Source organism: Gossypium hirsutum, chromosome A08, assembly GCF_007990345.1.
Source record: "Gossypium hirsutum isolate 1008001.06 chromosome A08, Gossypium_hirsutum_v2.1, whole genome shotgun sequence".
Classification (NCBI taxonomy): Eukaryota; Viridiplantae; Streptophyta; class Magnoliopsida; order Malvales; family Malvaceae; genus Gossypium; species Gossypium hirsutum.
This window is the reverse complement of record NC_053431.1, coordinates 95104174-95116908: the sequence shown is the minus strand read 5'-3', so window position 1 is coordinate 95116908 and position 12735 is coordinate 95104174. Positions and strand designations below refer to the sequence as shown.

Genomic DNA, 12735 nt, shown 5'->3' with positions numbered 1-12735 from the left:
GAAATTATATATTATTAAATTATATTTAATAATAATTATTTTAAATTATACAAATTCATATAAGAAAATTTATTAGTAATAATTATTTTAAATTTTATTAAATCATATATTTTAATTAAAATATATTTAATAATAATTATTTCAAATTATATTTTATAGTATCATATATTATGATTTTAGTAAATTCATATAAGAATATTGATTATTAAAAATTTTATTAAATCATATATTTTAATTAAATTTTATTTAATAATAATTATTTCAAATTATATTTTATAGTATCATATATTATGATTTTAGTAAATTAATATAAGAATATTAATTATTAAGAATTTCATTAAATTATATATTTTAATTAAAATATATTTAATAATAAATATGTTAATTTATATTTTACAGTATCATATATTATGATTTGAGTAAATTAATATAAGAATATTAATTATTAAGAATTTTATTAAATTATATAGTTTAATTAAAATATATTTAATAATAATTATGTTAATTTATATTTTACAGTATCATATATTATGATTTGAGTAAATTAATATAAGAATATTAATTATTAAGAATTTCATTAAATTATATATTTTAATTAAAATATATTTAATAATAATTATGTTAATTTATATTTTACAGTATCATATATTATGATTTCAGTAAATTAATATAAGAATATTAATTATTAAGAATTTTATTAAATTATATAGTTTAATTAAAATATATTTAATAATAATTATGTTAATTTATATTTTACAGTATCATATATTATGATTTGAGTAAATTAATATAAGAATATTAATTATTAAGAATTTTATTAAATTATATATTTTAATTAAAATATATTTAATAATAATTATGTTAATTTATATTTTACAGTATCATATATTATGATTTCAGTAAATTAATATAAGAATATTAGTTATTAAGAATTTTATTAAATTATATAGTTTAATTAAAATATATTTAATAATAATTATGTTAATTTATATTTTACAGTATCATATATTATGATTTCAGTAAATTAATATAAGAATATTAATTATTAAGAATTTTATTAAATTATATATTTTAATTAAAATATATTTAATAATAATTATGTTTAAATATGATTAAATTATTTATTATTGATAATAATAATCTTATTATAATTTAAATAATAATAACAATAATCATTTACCAAAACAATTTTATGCTAAGGGTATTCTAGTCATTTTAGTTTTTTCCATTATGCTATTACACCTCTATTCCATTCAACCAAACACAAGATTACTATTACGCCTCTATTCCATTACATTCAACCAAACAGTGGATTAGCTATTACACCTCTAATCCAATACACCTCTAATCTCAATACACCTCTAATCCAATACAGCTAACCAAACGCACCCTAAATAAACCCCTCACCGAAAGCAACAAAAACTCATGGGAAACTGCATAACTTGATCATTACTCTCTATTAATTTTATCAGTAGCAATCAATACCCACAATAAAAACTTTGAAAAACACCATATCCTCTAACCCTTTAATCTCCTTTCTAGACTTTCCTTCAACGTTCCAAACCTTTCACTCTTTCAAGGATTTCGTTCAGCTTCGATCAGCGACCACCGCTTCCTCTATACCAGAAGTAACCATTTTCACCAAATAAGTTGTCTCTCTTTTTGGGTCCCTTAGTAGCTATAAGATAAGCAACCTTATTAGATTCTCGATTGATAAAATGAAAAACGCAGAATTCAAAACCTAAACTCAGATGCTTTGAATCTTTTATAAAAGCTTCCCAGATCTATCTTCTTTCTCCTCTTGCAGTTTATAGATAACCGAGCGAGAGTCCCCTTCAATTTCAACCTTCCTTAGCTCAATATATGACCTAAGATTAAGCGCCTGAAAACACGCCATTGCTTCTGCTGCAAAAACAGGTGGTATATTCACATGCATAACAGTTTTGGAACAAGTCACTTCTGCTCTTTCATTTCTTACCACCAGCCCGGAGCATGACTCTTTTCTGTGCTTGTTGAATGCAGTATTAAAATTGATTTTTACCTTCGGTCCATTCGGAGCGACCTATCTACCTGTATGAATCTGTCTCACTGGTAAGTTCGTATTCAATCTATGAAGTTCTTAAAGATAGTTTATTACGTAATCTGTAATTTGAGAGCCTGGTTTTATTTCTCCTTCATGAATGAATCTGTTTCTTGATGTCCATATCGCCAATAATGCACATGCTATCAACCTACACTTAGCCAAATAATGTGATTCAAAGATGTTTTTTACCCATTCTCTAAAATCTGTATTTTCCTCTGAAATAGGCCAGGTAACATCTAATATCTCCCATGTCTCCTTTGCTGTAGGGCACTCCCTGAACAAATGCTCCATTGTTTCCGCTTTATTTTGACATCTTCGATAAGTTGCTAATCCCAACATTCTTCGAAAATAAAGATTACCAAAAGTAGGCAAATAGTTACAAGAAAACCTCCAGTTTGTAATTTTAATTTTTGGAGGAAGATCTAAGCTCCACAATCTCTTGTAAAATTGTCTGTAATTCGATTGTATTTGAGTCTGTCCATTATGTAAAAGACATTTTTTCCTACTATGAATAGTATACTCACCCTTTCAGCTCAAATTATATGGTCCTCATGCAGATTCATAGACAATGGAATACATAAAATCCTTTCCACATCTGTCTTTAGAAAGGTATTATAGATCACCTCAGCTTTCAATTTTCTTGTGTTGGCATCAATCAAATTGCAACTGTTGATAGCCTCGAATTAACATTCATATTCTGAACTCTAAAATCATCACTTCGAGGAACCCATGCATCTCCTTAGATAGAGATATTCTACCCATCACCGATCCTCTAGCCTAAGCCCTTCAAAAGGAGCCCTTTAGCAGTCCATAAACTCTATCAGGTAAGAGAAGGTAAATTTCCTAACCTGGAGTTTAAAAACTCTAAATCTTTAAAATATTTAGCCTTCAAAGTACACGCTAATAAAGAATTAGGATTATGTAATAAACGCCAACCCTGTTTGGCCAGTAAATCAATATTAAAAAAAATTCAAATTACAAAACCCTATACCACCCTCTTCCTTAAGCGCATATAACGACTTCCAATTACACCAATGCATACCTCTCTTTCCTTGACTTTTTTTTCCATAAAAAAGTCCCTATTATCTTTTCCATTTCTGCACAAAAAGTTTTTGACAAAAGAAAACAAGACATCGTGTATGTAGGAATTGCTTGCAAGACAGCTTTTATAAATACCTCTCTACCACTTTGTGAGATATGCCTTATACTCCAGCTATTAATCTTCTGCTTCAATCTATCTTTCAAGGTTTGGAAAGCCATTTTCTTTCTTCGACCCACCATATTCAGTAGCCCCAAATATATTTTTTTGGCTCTGTCGAACAGCGAACATTAAGTACCTAGAAAGCCAAATTCTTATCCTGATCATTCACATTCAAGCTGAAAAACCGTGGAATTTTCAAAATTTACACATTGTCCAGAGCAAGATTCATACTCTTTAAGAATATCTTTAAGCACAGTAATCTCCTTATCCGAAACCTCTCCAAATAGTATACAATCATCCGCAAACATGAGGTGGGTGATTGGTGGGGAAGATCTACATACTTTTGATCCTAAAATTTTCTTTTCCTGATTTGCTAGTCTTATCAATGCAGATAAACCCTCTTTACAGAACAAAATAAGTTAGGGCCTAAAGGATCCCCTTGCCGTAACCCTCTTGATGGATTAAAACTTGAACCTTCTTCACCATTAATTAAAATTGAATATTGGACCGAACTAATACAGTGAAGAATAAAATCAATAAATGAATCAACAAAACCCATTTTTGATATCATACCTTTAATGAAAGGCCATTCCACGCGATTATAGGCCTTGCTCATATTTAACTTTAGAACCATAAAACCTTTTCATACTTCCCTTTTGTTCTTGAAAGAATGAAGAACCTCATATGCCAGTAACACATTATCAGTTATAAGCCTGCCTGACACAAATGCACTTTGAGAGTATTCAATACAAGCATCCAGTACCTTTTGTAAGCGATTAGCCACTGTCTTGGCAATAATCTTATAGATAACCGTACAAAGACTAATAGGACGAAAATTTTTCAAATTGAGAGGATTTGAAATTTTTGGAATTAAAACCAATTGAATTTTTTTGATTTCTTCTAATCATTTACCATTATTCAAAACATCCAAGCAAAAATCGCTAGTATCTTTACCAATAATAGGCTAATACTTTTGGTAGAAAACTGCTGGAAAACTGTCCGGACTTGAAGCTTTTGTAGGCCCTATACCTTTCAACACCTCCACAATTTCCTCCTCTATGTAGTTAGCTATCAGACTTTGATTCATGCTGTCAGAAATACAACACGAAACCTTCCAAAAGAATGTGATCCAAATTGCTAATTCCTCTGGAAGCAAAAAGATTCAAAAAATAGTCATGAGCGATGCTCCCAGTCTCGATACAATCTGTAGCTAAAGAACCATCAATCTTTTGTAATCCTCAAATAGGATTAATATGCCTTCTTTGAGAAGTGAACTTATGGAAGAATGAAGTTTTCTTATCACCCATAGTCAACCAATTTACCCTTTCTCGTTGTTCCAATATCTCTCTTCCTTATCCATTTCCATATTCAAGTGTAATTTGACATCAACAAGCTTAGCCAATGACTCTTCCAAACGCTCAAAACAATTTAATTCTTTCAATCTTCTTGTTAATCTTTTAACATCATGACCTCTTCTTTGCTTAATCTTGCCTACCCAACTTTTCAGCCTATTAGCAAGAATTGAAATTCGATTTAAAAAAGAACCCGAATTGCCCTCCCATAGTTTCCTTATTTCATCCTCACAAGACTCTTCCAAAACCCACCACGCTTTGAAGCGAAACCTTCTAGATTTTTGACCTATTCTTACAACCTCTATCTCAATAAACAATGGACAATGATCCGAGAAAGAATGAGGAAAATGCCTCAAAGAATAAGTAGAAAAGAGTTGTAACCATGCATCAATAGCAACGCCTCTGTCAATTCTTTCTCTTATATTACTTTCCAATACACGGCCTTTCTCCTAAGTAAACCATGTCCCAGAATAGCCAATGTATTCCAAATGACATTCCTTCAATGTTCTACGAATAGCTTCCATCCTTGCCTTCTCCCTTACCACCCCTCCCTGTTTTTCATTAATGAAAAGAATATCATTGAAGTCACCACCAACTAGCGATGGTAGCGAATTATTTCTCCCCAAACAACGAAGCAAATCCCATGTCATGGCTTTATCCCTTACAACTAGAGCCCCATAAAAACCTGTAAATCTCAAATGTGGATAACCTTCATCTTTTTGAATACGGAGGGAAAGAGGGTTTCATCAAGGCAATTATGCAGGCTATTTTGACTTATGCTTTCTCGATTTTCTTGGCTCCAGAACGCATTATCGAGGAAATTCACTCACAAATGGGTCGAATGTGGTGGAATAACAACGACAAAGCTCGCGGGTGGGCCATGATAACTTGGGAAAAAATGTGCTACCCTAAGGGAATTGGAGGCATGGGCTTTCGGGACTTACAGCTTTTCAATTTGGCTTTGCTGCGCAAATAGGTTTGGAGGCTTATGACTCAAATGGATATGCTATGTTTCAAAGTGTTAAGTGCCAAGTATTTCCTGGATGGTGATGTGTTCAGATACAAACAGGGTGATAGACCCTCACATGGACGAGCATTGCTAAGTCGGTTGATGCGCTTAAGGAGGGCTTTCTATGGCAAGTGGGCGACGGCAACACGATTGATATTAGGAAGGATCATTGGGGGATTGATGGCATCCTAGGAGAGTCTATTTTTTGGTCTCTTTTAAATCATAATTAGAGAATAGTCAATGATTTGTGGGACCATAATAACAGGCGATGGAACAGAGAAAGGGTTATTGAGATTTATGGCTAAAGCTTGGGGGATCGTATTTGCAATTTACCCATTTTTCATAATGGTATTATAAACACGAGGGTGTGGATTCAAAACTCGCACGGTCTGTACAAGTCAAAGTCGGCTTACTCATGGCTGTTCCTTAAGAAAGTCAATTTTAGCCCTCACAGATTTTTCTGGCGCGCCTTATGGAAACTTCAGATGCTTCCGAAGATCAAAATATTTAGCTGGAGGATTGGCCACAACATTCTCCCCACTTTCGACAATATTGCTCGCATTCGCCAAGGGTTTCAAAATATTTGTCTAAGATGCAAGAACAGATAAGAAACGTTGATTCATGCAATGAAAGACTACCAAAAGGCTCGTGAGATTTTGGCTGCTGGTGGTTTAAACAACAGACTGCTCGAAGGGGAATACAACAATTGTATCGATTGGCTAGAGGATATTTTTCGTGAACTAGATAAAAAAGTTGCAGTTGATTTTTTAACTCTGCTTTGGAACAGCTGGAATGATAGAAACAATATGGTTTTCAAAGAGAAAATGGATGAAGCGGTGACAGTTTGGGAAAGGGCGCTTATTTTAAGCAAGGATTTTAGAATTTATAACCTGACTGAGCCTGCAATTATACCCCCGACTATGATGAATAAGGAATGGAAAAAACCCTCTTCTGACTACATCAAAATGAACGTGGACACTGCTGTTTTGAATGGGAGCAGTGGCTTTGGGGCTATCGTGAGGGACCAAGATAGTTTTTTTTCTTAGGGGCTGCTATAAGTTTGTTGAAAAGTCAATGGAGGTCAGTTGGGCGGAGCTGGAAGCATTTAATGAAGGCTTAAAACTGGCTACTAGATTAAAGGTGGTGCGTCTAATTATGGAATTTGACAGTGCTGTGTTTCTCAATACAGTTAACAAGAAGACCAAAGATACATTAAGCAGGCTTGTAAAACGTTTGATTTGTCAGAGATCATGATTTTTTTTCCATCTTTTCAGGGGCTTTCTAACATCAATCTGAACACAGATTCGCAAAAAAAATTTGTAACCATTGGACAACTGCTTCATATCATATTCTAGATATTTACTAATGAAATTCCAAATTGCACCGCCATTGGTTCTCTAATAAAGCCTGGTGGCAAGTCATGAATTTGAACCCACCAATTTGAGTACACCAAAGGAATAGACATCGGATCTTCATTCTCCTGCAACCTATGGAAAAATCAATAGATGATTATTGAAAGTCCAAGGAGCTCCTGTAATAACCCAGTGAATATCCACTTCAATAAAAAATTTGAACAGAAATTGTTTTTCCCCCAAATCCGAAATTTGCACACCCTTCAAGGGGTGCCAAATATTTGCCATCGTATTTCTCATGGCTGGGAAATGAACCACATTAGCAGTTAGAAAACATCCCACCAAACAGAAACTATATGCTGAACTCTGTGCTTCAACCTCAACCGGAATAGAAAAAGCCTCCCCTTCACGATTCTCCAAACTCAGATTTGCCAAGCCCCTTTCCATCACTTACCCTTCCCAAAGACGAAAAACCTACTATTTGAAAGATTACTGATATCAAAAGCAAAGAAACATAAAGAAAAATGAAAAAATTGAATAAGTAAAATAAAAAAGGTGCCTGTCGACAGATAAAGACGTGCCAGAAGACAGAGCTTTTTACAATAATATTTTAGTTTTTGATCTTACACTTATCAAGTAAAATTTAAATTGGAAAGAAGTTTTGAAAAATAAGTGGGTTATTTTTTAATATATTAAAAAATGATTAAACCAAAATTTGAAATTAAATTTTATATAAATATATATATTTCAAAATAAGAAATTTAAAGATTTGAGTTAATGAAATCAGAAATTTAACAGTTAGAAATGATTCCTACCAACCAACCATCTATGAGCATAAATGGTAATTAATTAGCTTCATAAATAAATGAATAAAGGGACACCAACTACAGAGGAATTAAAGAAGATTCAGGGCATCTTCTCTTCTTAGAAAAAATATTTCTAAGGTTTAGGTTGAGGTCAAGCCTCCCACCAATTCATTTGCAAGAGTCAAGTCAAAAATTCAATTTTTAAAATTTAAAATTAAAATTTAATTGTTAATATCATTAATTTTTTATTAAATTTTACATTTAAAATTATACCAACAATCAAACTTGTATTTTAAAATTTAAAGTATATATTAAGAAAAGAACACATCTTGTGTCACAGCATAAGACAGTTGGAAGCCCGATGGGTGAAAATGAAAGGAAGAGACGGACGAAATAGGGATTTCAATTCGATTTTCATGTCTTCTAATTTTTATATTTGATTTGAAAAAAGAAAAGAATAGTCCCGTTTCAAAATATTATATAATCTTATACAAACCTCATTTTTCATTAATTCGATTTAAATAATTAATAATAAAAATCTATAAATATTAATATTAGTATAAATAGTACATAAATAATAAAACAAATTTTTGAAACTTGAGAGTGAACCCATTTAATCATCCATGTGCAATTAAAGTTGATCCAACAACTCATTGGAACTGGACCCTTTCCCTGGATGTAGCCCTCCCAGATCAAATCTTTACTGTATAAATTTTAGCACTTATGGCCGGATCATGTTCGAGTTGCCCCTAAATATGATATTAATATATTTTATATTTGTTCGAATTTAGTTCAGCTTGAAATATGAATCTAAAATTTTATCTAAGCCCGTCTATATTTACTAAAGACTAACCTAAACTCATTAGGTCTGCTCATATTACTTTTAGATTTTTAAAAAATATATATTTATATTATTTTAATTTAATATATATTTTTATTTATTGAAAAATTTTATATAGTCATATTAACATTATTCTAATGTTTACATTAGAGTAGTATTATATATTTAATATAAGTTTTTTTAATGCATTGTAAATTACATAATATATAAAAATGACATAACATAAAGTATTATAAACTTAAAAATGGGTGGGGCCAAGCTCGGGCTTTGAATGTTCAAACTTGAGTCCAACTCATATTTTAAACGGGTCTAATTTTTTTGTCCAAGCCCATTTTTTGAGCATAATATTTTCACCCAAACCCTTTCAAATTTCAAGCGAGCCTTTAGCCTTGGGATGATAGCCGGCCCATGAACAAGTCTAGTTAGCACCACAACAAATAACATAATTTATCATTTTTAAAGTTAATAATCTTTAGAAATAAAATCTTTGAATTGTGAGTTTGTTGATATATATTATGTAAATATGATAGCCCATTTATGAAGAATGATCCATTTCAATCAACTTATCTGGAAGATTGAATCGAATCTGATTAAGCAATCGGATACTTTGAAATATGTTAATTGGATCACAATTGTATTGGAAATCAGATGCTTTAGAAAAATACTTTCGAAAAATTTGATGGTATTTACCATTATTGTCAAAAAGTGTTTTAGATAAGATAAAATGTCTATTTTAAACATAATATTGTAAAGTGAAAGATTTAATTAAGGAATAAAAATGTAATTTCATTGAAAAGCACTTTTCCAAACCAAAAGCTGTTTTTTTTTGGTTTTTGGCTTAGGTTAAAATCCGAGTTTAAAATCAATGTTTGGTTTGAAAAGATATTTGTTTACCAAATTTTTAATTTGAAATTATTGATTGGATTAAAAATGCTTTTCAACATCGATGGTAAATAAAACCTTATTGTTTAAGATTAGAGATAATGAATTATCTGAAATTGAACTGTTTAAACAACTCTTTTGTGTTTTTATTTATTCTTTGTCGTAGTGCCAACACTTTAATTTGCATAAACTTGTTCTTTTCACAATTATTGATTATAGATTTCAAAAATAATCAAATAAAAAAATATCATTTATTGTTTACTAAAGTCATAATTTTAAAGCTTTTATGGTTTTGCAAATGATTTTTTTTTCAAAGTTAAATAACAATTAAAAAATAATAATTTCATGTATTTTTTTAAACTATAAATGTTAACTTTGTTAAAATTTTAAGCTTAATAGTATAAAAGATTCTCGAACTTTTTAAAAAAAATTAATTAAATCTGTGCGATCTTTTTACATTCAATTGAGCCCTTCAATTAAGAAAATTAATCAAATAGACCATTTGAACAACATTAATCGTTAAAAACTAAGGGAACTAATGATGTAGCAGTTACTGTTGGTTTAAATTATTTTTAAAGTTTCATTTTTTTTTACATGACAGAATGACATGGAATTTAGTTATTAAAGTAATAAATTTATAAATAAAATAATTTTCTTTTTTATTATATTTTCTTCTACAATTTCAAACTTCTTATCGAAATGAAGAACTCTTTCTTTTCTAAACCTATTCGTCGCTGCTCATCATCTTGTTGCCAGTGAAGCTCCTTTTGGTGCTCATTTTAACACCAGAATAAAGCCCTTTCTCCCCTTCTTTCTCTTTCCCAAATGATTTTCTTTTATGCTAACAGCAACTTTGTGAATCTAAACTTTAAGTTCAAAACTCAACCCATTTCATTATGATCATTGATATCCAAATCTTTTTTTTTTTTAAGTTCAATGCCTCGGAAGAATCAAAGTAACTAACTGAAAATTTTTAGTTACCCATCATAGAACAAGTTTGCACTCTTTTACTTGGTTGGGTGTATCCACCATAGGATTTTCTAATCAAATATGGGTTAGAAAGACTTTTTACAACTTTTCTTGATTAGTGTTATTGTAATTTTTTTAGGAAAATTGTTAGATTTATTTGCCTATTTTTGTTAACTGGTCACTTTTTTGTTGATTTGGATTTTATGCATTTGAAACATTTGCCTTAGGCTTAATTATTTGGGTTTTGTTGAGGATACAGTTATGGTTCGTTTTTGCTAAAAAAAATGATAATGCTAGGTGTTAACTTTAATGGTGAGGGTGGAAACGGGTTAGCAATGGTGAAGGTGCTGTTTGGGAAGAGTTTATCTCCATTTCACAAGTAAGCACTGAGTGGAGGATGAAGGTTGACCAAAATGGCTATTAAGCTTGTGGATGGTGTAAAAGATGAAAGCTTTATGGAAATATTTTCATTTGTATTTTTTTGGAAATGCATTCCAAATAGTGTTTTGTCGCCAAGAAAAAAAATTCCATGTCAAAAAAAAAAAATTCACATCATTAAAATTTATACATATTTAAAAATAAGTTTTTTTTTAGCATCACCAGTTGTGTTAGTTTTTAATAGTCAATATTGGTTGAAGGGTCTATTTGATTAATTTTCTCAATTGAAGGGTTTAATTGGGTGCAAAAAGATCTGAGAGGCTTAATTGATTTTTTTGAAAAAATTTGAGAACCTTCTATACCATAAAGCCAAAAATGTATCTTATTTAAGAATAAAGGGATTAATTTAATAATTTCACCATAAGTTTATGATTTTGTTATGTACAATTATTGACTGCAAGCTTGTTGTTTATTATTTTGAAGAAGATTTGTTGTGATCTTACATGCAGAGTAAGTTTTGTAGGAGGGTAAAGCGAGGAAATGAGAAGATTTGGTAGAGATCAAAACTGTAAAGATTGCTTAAATTGAATTTGTAAGGTTTAAAATAAATCATTGACATTCTAGGAGATTAAAGGTTGGAAATGAAGGGAGATGTGCTCCCCTGGTTGCATTTTATAGATGGCGTAAAATTTTCCTTGCAAATGATTTCAGCAGTCGATATCACTAAAATCCCAACATTCAAGAAGATTCATGTAATGTTCCATATTTTTCTTGATCACCTTTTCTTTTCCACTTCAGAAACCGTCCATACAGTTTGTTTCACTCTCAAAAAGAAAAACAAGCACATGGAGTGGTCTAATTTAACTACCAACGAAAATTTGAATGATTTTGTCTCTTAATGAACCCTAAATTGCGGGGGTGAGTCATCGTCAACCTGGGAAGCAAAAGCATGTGGCAATGTAACTGCCGCCAGGCTAAAGATTCCTTGGTGATTGGTTTTAGGGTTCTTTTAATTTCCTAAAGGGTTTACTATCATTAAGTCCACGTCCTGTTTTCACAATTTGGTAAACCCTATGAACTAATTGCAGCCTAAAAGAATCGCTCTACTTTTAGTTTACCTTAGCTTTTAGCCCAAAGGCCTACCTTAACCCTGTTTTCTGCTTTAAGCAGGGTCCCAAAGCATGTATGTAGCTTTCACACAGCGAGTCCTTGTTGGGGGCTGGTGGTAGGCCCTATAGGACTCACGTAACGGATTATCAGTGACTTGGCAGGCTCCAGGCTTACTCTTTCAGGCGGCTGGTTTCCCCTTTTTACATAAACCCATTTTCCCAATCATCTTCTATGTATTTTGTCACAGAACTTTTTATATAAGTTTACTCCATGATATTGATTCATATAGAGCATGTCAATGTAAATGGCATTCTTATACAATTCACAGAATCCCCCCACCATTCAATGAACCAAATTTATGAGTGGAAATGTTGAGTTAATGTTCCATTTGCCCCCCCCTCCTCCCAAAAGCATATTTTGGAGCAGCACATTTAAAAAAAAAAAAAAGGAGAGAGAGAGGATTTCGTTGATTCCCCAGACAAAATAGAAAGCTTTTTCTAGCTTCTACATTTATTGTAATATGAGAAAATCCTAGCCATCAAAATCTCGATTGCAGTGCCTTCAATGGGGAGGAGGGGAATCAATGCACATTCCTTCAACAACTAAAACAAAAGGTACAGGACAAACAAAGGGTCAGAAGAATTAGAGAAGGATGAACCAAATTTCCGTGGTGTATATATCTCTGCATATCCAAAACCCACCAAATGAGGCAAAAATGGAGGGGGAAAAAGAGAACCAAATAAGAAAAACTA

At 31.3% G+C, this 12735-nt stretch overlaps 1 long non-coding RNA gene across 2 annotated transcripts; it reads left to right on the top strand.

The window, feature by feature from the left end:
- The first annotated feature begins 1251 nt into the window (after nucleotides 1-1251).
- Nucleotides 1252-7034, top strand: LOC107926857 (uncharacterized). 2 transcript variants are annotated; one of them, XR_005899608.1, is made up of 2 exons: nucleotides 1252-2091; nucleotides 5440-7034. It is a non-coding gene; the product is annotated as an uncharacterized lncRNA (long non-coding RNA). The 2 variants fall into 2 exon arrangements; XR_005899609.1 differs by lacking the exon at nucleotides 5440-7034 and adding an exon at nucleotides 2350-2621.
- Nucleotides 7035-12735: the final 5701 nt, after the last annotated feature.